This window comes from Dioscorea cayenensis, chromosome 9, assembly GCF_009730915.1.
Source record: "Dioscorea cayenensis subsp. rotundata cultivar TDr96_F1 chromosome 9, TDr96_F1_v2_PseudoChromosome.rev07_lg8_w22 25.fasta, whole genome shotgun sequence".
Taxonomy (NCBI): domain Eukaryota; kingdom Viridiplantae; phylum Streptophyta; class Magnoliopsida; order Dioscoreales; family Dioscoreaceae; genus Dioscorea; species Dioscorea cayenensis.
In genome coordinates this window covers 21,905,046-21,911,914 of record NC_052479.1, presented here as the reverse complement: position 1 = coordinate 21,911,914, position 6,869 = coordinate 21,905,046, and the positions used below count along the sequence as shown (strand labels likewise).

The 6,869-nt window shown below is 44.7% G+C and overlaps 1 non-coding gene across 1 annotated transcript; it reads right to left on the bottom strand.

Annotated features, from left to right (window-relative positions):
• Positions 1-712: 712 nt before the first annotated feature.
• Positions 713-819, bottom strand: LOC120269569. Its single transcript, XR_005539218.1, has one exon. It is a non-coding gene; the product is annotated as a small nucleolar RNA R71 (small nucleolar RNA).
• Positions 820-6,869: the final 6,050 nt, after the last annotated feature.

Sequence of the window (6,869 nt, the reverse complement as noted above, 5' to 3'; positions counted from 1 at the left end):
AACCCGTGTACTTGTGGGATATACGCAAGGGGACCTTGTTAAGTTTTTGGTGCCATTTCTGGGGAGTAGGCGTTTAGAGATACTTTGCACTTTGTTTTCTTAGCTATTTTACCACACAGTCTATTTCACGTCTTCTTATTCTATCATCGTTCTGATTTTCTTTTTCTTTCTTTTTGGTGCAGCTCCAGGTTATGACCCGAGGGAATCCATCAATATTGATTGAAGGAGATCCTGGGCTTGAACGTACACTTAGAAGAAAAGGGAAAGAACCTGTGGAAGAACAGCATAATTTAGCTGATTTGGAAGGAGAGGAAACTGAAAACATGGCAGGACAGAATGAACAACAGTGAACACTATCTGACTATGCCAGACCTTTAGTGTTGGGGACGCAATCGAGTATTGTGTGTCCTCCGATTACAGCTCAGAACTTCGAGCTAAAGCTGGCATTCATCCATATGCTGCAGCAGTCCGCACAAATCAACGGTTTGGCCAATGAGGATCCAAATAGTCATATAGAGAGCTTTCTCGAGGTGTGCGACATGCTGAAGATAAATGGTGTTACGGATGATGCATCAAATTGAGAGCCTTCCCATTTTCCTTGAAGGGGAAAGTGAAGCAGTGGCTACACTCATTACCCACAGCATCAATCACTACATGGGAGGAGTTGGTAGAAGCTTTTCTAGCCCGTTATTTCCCTCCCAGAAAATCAGCAAAGCTTAGGAATCAGATCTCATCCTTTGTTCAGTTTGAATTGGAGTCTATATTTGAGACATGGGAAAGGTTCAAGGAGCTCCTGAGAAAGTGTCCGCAACACGGATTCCCGGAGTGGATGACTGTTCAAACCTTCTACAATGGTTTGAACCCGAGTACAAGGAAACTCTTGGATGTGGTAGTAGGAGGTACCTTAGGTAGCAAAACCCCCGATGAAGCTCATCAATTAATCGAGGAAATGGGGTTAAATAGTTACCAATAGAAAGCTAGGGAGAAGAAAAAGGTGGTTGGTGTCCATGAAATCGATGTAGTGACCTCATTGGCGGCACAAGTAGAGAGTCTGAGTAAGAAGCTAGATCTCATATCATCGAATAGAGTTGCATCCATGACCAATTGCACTGGTTGTGGTGGAGGACATGCTCCCTCCGATTGCCCGATCCTTTTGGTGATGTTTCTTCAGTGGAAAATGTTGACTTTGTAGGTAATGGCATAAGATCTCAAGGGAACCCATATAGCAATACTTACAATTCAGGTTGGAAGAATCATCCCAACTTTTCATGGAGTAACCAAAGACAACAAAAGGCCATGGGGCCACCGGGTTTCCAACAACAACAAGCACCTCAAGTGGAAAACAGAATTTCAGGCTTGGAAACCCGAATGACGGATTTAGAGAAACACTTGGCTAGATTTGTTCAATCTGCAAATACACGGTTTGAATCAGTCGAGGCTACACTTTGCAACCACACCGCTTCTTTGCACAACCTTGAAAATCAGGTGGGGCAAATTGCAAAGTCTCTTTCCCGAAAGGCCACTTGGAAGTTTACCAAGCAATACGGAAACCAACCCTAGAGAACATGTGAAGACGATCACTTTGAGAAGTGGTCTTGAGGTTGAAGGGAGGCTTCCGAGTGAGAAGCCGAAAGAACACGCACCCGAGGTTGTAGAGGTTGAGGAGGGAATAAAGAAAGAGAAAGAGGTGGCATCCCCACCTTTCAAGCCAAGAATCCCTTATCCCTCTAGATTGAAAAATGACCAAGGGGATGAACAGTATAAGAAGTTCCTGAGTTTATTCAAGCAACTCCACATCAACATTCCTTTTGTAGAGGCATTAGCTCAAATGCCTAAGTATGCGAAGTTCCTTAAAGACTTGTTGACCAACAAGAGGAAGTTGGAGGAGAGTGCTTCAGTGGTGCTAGATGCTTCATGCTCGGCGGTGCTGCAAAAGAACATGCCGAACATGTAGAAAGACCCGGGAAGCTTCATCATTCCGTGTAACATCGGCATCTTAGGTGAAGAAATGGCACTGGTGGATTCAGGGGCAAGTATCAATGTCATGCCATACAGTTTTTTTCAAAAGCTAGGCTTGGGAGAGCCTAGGCCTACTCGGATGACTTTACAATTGGTGGACCGAATGGTACGACATCCGAGAGATATCATTGAAGACATGCTTGTCAAGGTGGACAAGTACATTTTTCCTGTTGACTTTGTAGTGCTAGATGTCGATGAGGATGCGGATGTACCCTTGATAATTGGGAGACCGTTCTTACGGACCTCCAAAGCATTTATTCACATGGACGGCGGAGAGCTCACATTGAGAGTTGGAGATGACAAACTCACTTACCGCCTTGCTGAAGCCATGCGGCATTCTCTCGATTTCGATGACAATTTGTATTTCCTACACACTACTGATGAGGTTATTGATGAATACATGCAGGAAATGTTCAACCTGGATCCATATGAAGGTTTATTCGACCAAGAGGAGAGCAATGAAGAAGTAATGATGCTTGGGTCGACTGAGGAGGTAACATCTACCCCGGGGATATTGAAGAAGGTGTTCCGGAAAATGAAGAGGGCTAGGAGACGCCACCGGAAATACTCCAAGACTGTTGGAGACACACAAGAACCAAGAAGGTTGGATGAACAATTGTTAGGTGGTCCGAAGCCCGATAGTACACCCTCTACCCTCAAGAGACTTTGCTCACCATGCTTTCAAGTTATGGGTAAGAGGGCAACCTTCATTCATGAACCCCCGTGAGGTAAGCAAGGTACGTCAAGCTTAGTGATGTTAAACAAGTGCTTCTTGGGAGGCAACCCAAGTGTTTACTGTTTTCTTATCTTTTAGTTTAGTTTGTTTGCATGAATAAATTATTAAGTGTTGGTGTCTTAATTTTTAGATGCCATGCTCCGATTTTGTTGTGGGTTTTGTTTAAAATTCATCGTGGGTTTTATGAGGAATTGGCGAGGTTTGGTCATTTGGGTTCTATTTCATGTTCTTCACTGGTAAAATTTGCATAATAGGACAGGCTCTGAGTGTGCAAACATGTTCAGAAATATTCTGCAGAGCCTGCAGATTTTTCTAAGTCATCCAGAGAAAACACACGGGCGTGTGGGATTTCCACACTCCCGTGGGCGTATACTGAGAGCCCATCCAGAGAAGGCACAGGGCGTGCGACTGCCCCTGTGAACGACCATGCGAATGTTGCACGCCCGTGGGTAATTTCCACACGGGCGTGTGAATTCCTGCAGAGTTGGGTAGATTTTTCACAAGAGCACACAAGGGCATGGACTTGCCCCTGTGGGTAACCTTGTGAACCATGCACGGGCGTGGGTAATTTCCATACGCCCATGAGAAACGCTGCATAGGAGTTCTCTCCATTCCGAGAAGACACAGGGGCGTGCGGCTGCTCCTGTGAATTGTGTATGTGAATGTCCACGCCCGTGGTAAATTTCCGCATGGGCGTGTGTAACACTTAGTACTTTTCTTGGATGTCCAAAGAAGCCACAGTGGTGTGCGGCTGCCCCTGTGATTCGGGAGCACGGGCATGGATGTTTTTCACACGCCTGTGCGAGAGCAGTCAGAGTCAAAGGAGACGGGGCAGGCGTACGCTCCTGTAGTGTTTTTGGAGAGAGGACGCACGGGCGTGGATAATTAACGCACGCCCGTGTGGTTGCACAGAATACCAAGGGTCGTGAGTTCTCTTTAAAAGAAGAACAGTTTCTCTCCCCCCTTCACAACTTCTATTCATCTGAAAACACTTTCACACCACTCTCCAGTTCCATAGTGCCAATTTGGGAGAATTTTTAGCGAGGTTTTCACTGTCGATTCTTCACTTTTTCTTCCCATCTCGCTCGGTAAACTCCATTTCTCATGATTTTTGCCAATTCAATGCTTCCATCGATTAATATGGTTATAAATGGTTCGTTTCTTCATTAGAACGTTGATTTATGTCTAGAACAAAGTTAGAAGCATTTTTGAGTTGTATTTTTAGATTTTTGAAGCATGGCCGTGTAGTTCTCACGCCCCGTGGATCCACCGCATGGAAATTTCCACGACCGTGTGGATTTCTCGACATTGGTTTATCAACTTGTTTAATCCATTTCATTTAAATCTTGCAGATTATGGCACCTAGGTCAAAGAAGCAGGCGTATAAGAGACCACGTGAGTCATCTCCTGAGCCCGAGGGCATGAGGTTTGCAATTCGAGCATCGAGGGTTCGCTATAGAGCGCTGTCGAGGGGCTCCGTTTTTGGCGAGACTCGATTTTTTAGACACGACTATATTCGCGAGATCTGCAGTAGGGAGAAGAGTTTCTCGATGAGATCGAGGGATCTCATTTCGAGAAGATGGTTGGCGGTGATTCTTTGATGATTATAGAGCCAGCCATCCGAGAGTTTGCACTGGAGGTACTTTTATCATTCGAGTTTGATAGATCGTATGAGAGTTTCAACAGTGTGGACACCATTCAGTTCAGAGTATTTGGACACCACCATAGCTTAAGCATCACTGCGGTTTTTCGGTACTACTTGGCTTATGCGAGGAGGCATTCACGGATGCTGAGGAGTATGCTGCGATTCTGGGGTCGATTACCACGGAACCTTGACCCCTGCGAGCTTAAGTGTATGTGGTCAAGGTCAGTAGGAGCCAGGGGTGTCCAAGGCCACGTGCCTTTCGCGACCTGCATACAGATACTTTCATGCCATTATGAGTAGGTCGGTGAATGGCCGTGGTATAACACTGGTGTCCTGAGCCGTCAGGAGCTACTGTACTTGTACTCGATGGTACAGCGTGTACCGATTCATTTAGGGCATATCCTGGCAGAGTACATCAGACATCAGGGACACTATGCTGGGCTGGGAGCGATCTTCTCGGGGCCCCTACATTATGAGATTAGTGTTGAGGCATGGGTCTCTTGGATTCGATTCGTGGGGCCGAGAAGACAGAGTGCACTGCTCCCACGAGTCTAGAGATGATGCGGATGATGGGCATGGTTCGCGAGGGGTTTGGGACAGGGATTTGTTTTGCTTTTAGTACTACCGACTCGAGTGATAGCCGAGGGATGAGGGTGATGATGCGGGAGCATCTCGGCCCGCTCCGAGCCTCGGCTCGAGCCTCGGACGATGGAGACCGAGGCACCTCCAGTGGCAGAGGAGCCACCCCTAATGCGTATGTTTTCACCATCTCGAGCCAATGATCGCTTTGAGAAGCTCGAGAACGCTATAGGAGTGGTCCGAGGCTGAGGGTTGCTTGAGATTAGGGGCTACGAGGCCACTCGATACACGGAGTTCATGGCGCGTTTTCGACTATGTTATAGCTGATTTTTAGAGTGAGACGTCGCCTCATCATTTGTATTCTGTGCCGAGGACTCCTCCGGGCCCCCTCGGTTCCTCTAGCACCTCCATCCTCTACTCCCGGCACGGTAGACCCACTATGTGCTTCACCAGTGACGGCCACGGGGAGCACTGAGAGCTACAACGACACTTGATTTTTCCTTTCCTTTTACTTTCTTGTATTTTATTTTTATTTTTTTCCTGTTTTTAGAATTTTTCACTCGAGAAAAGATTTCCCTTACGAGGTTTATTTTCATTTTGCATCATCGAGTTGTAGTCATTGCTTTATCTTTTATATACACTCGATTTATTTTGTCTTTATTGAGCTTCACTGAACCCCCTCATGTATGCGTGCAGATGGTCTTGTCTTCTTGGGAATTGAGACTTGAGTCATGGGCACGGCCAAGTGCTTGAGTGCCCTGGCCAGTGTGAGCTTCACAACCCGTTGGAACCCTACTCCCAACAGAACTAGCTTCATCAAAGCGTCACACTAGGAGTCAAATGGAGTATTGTTTTGATTGCTTCTCCACATTTGCTTTTTGAATGATTTATATTTTTGAGTGAGCTTGAATGTGTACATTGGGGACAATGTACAACTTAAGTGTGGGGGAGTTTCATAGTGCACACATCTTTTCTATTGTTCTTGATTGATATATGCTCACATAGCCAATGGCGGTTGACCTTAGTTGCAATGATTGTATTCTTGAGTTTAGGGAGAATTTCTAACATTGAATGTTTTCATGCTCTAGTTCTTGCTTGAATTTCTAGGAATTTTTGCCCGATTTATACTTAGTGCACTACTCACTCTTTGAACTCTATTGGAAACTCATGTTCGATGTTAAAGGGACTAGTTAGGTTTATTTTCTTGTGCTAAATTCTTAAAAAAAAATAATGGAAAATGAAAAGAAAGAACAAAATAGTTTTATTATTTGTGCTTGTTGGGTGGAAAAAGCTACCACCTATGTAGTATGAAGCTACTCTCATAAGTCGGATACTAGCTATGCCCTAATGATAGAAAAGAGCTATCTCATAGGGATGAGTGAAAGCTACCACTCCGGTATAAAGAGCTACCACCTCAAAGGGAAAGCCCTTTGAAAGAGCCACCTTAGAGGATGTGTGAAGCTACTACCATCTTTGAAATTGTTGTCACTTTTTGTAGATAAATAAGTCCCTTGTACTTAGAACTTTGAGGAGTATAACTTGGGTTATTTTTGAGTGAGTTCACACACGTACACGATTTCAGGTTTTGTTTTCTTTTTGATTCAAGTTTTTAGCTTGAGAATTGATTTTTCGTATTTAGTGTTGGAATTTCCCTTACTTGTAGAATGCTCTCTTTGTATACTTTGGTGAACCTAAGGCCAAGCACTTCCAATATCTTCTTCATTGATGCACATAACATTTTTAATTTTTGCTTAAGGACAAGCAAAAGCTTAAGTGTGGGGGAGTTTGATAAGTGCTTGTGCGATACGAATGTGAAGCGTTCATTCCTTATGTTGAGCATTACTTTTCTCGGGTTTTTACACTAATATGTGTATTTTTATGTTACTTTTA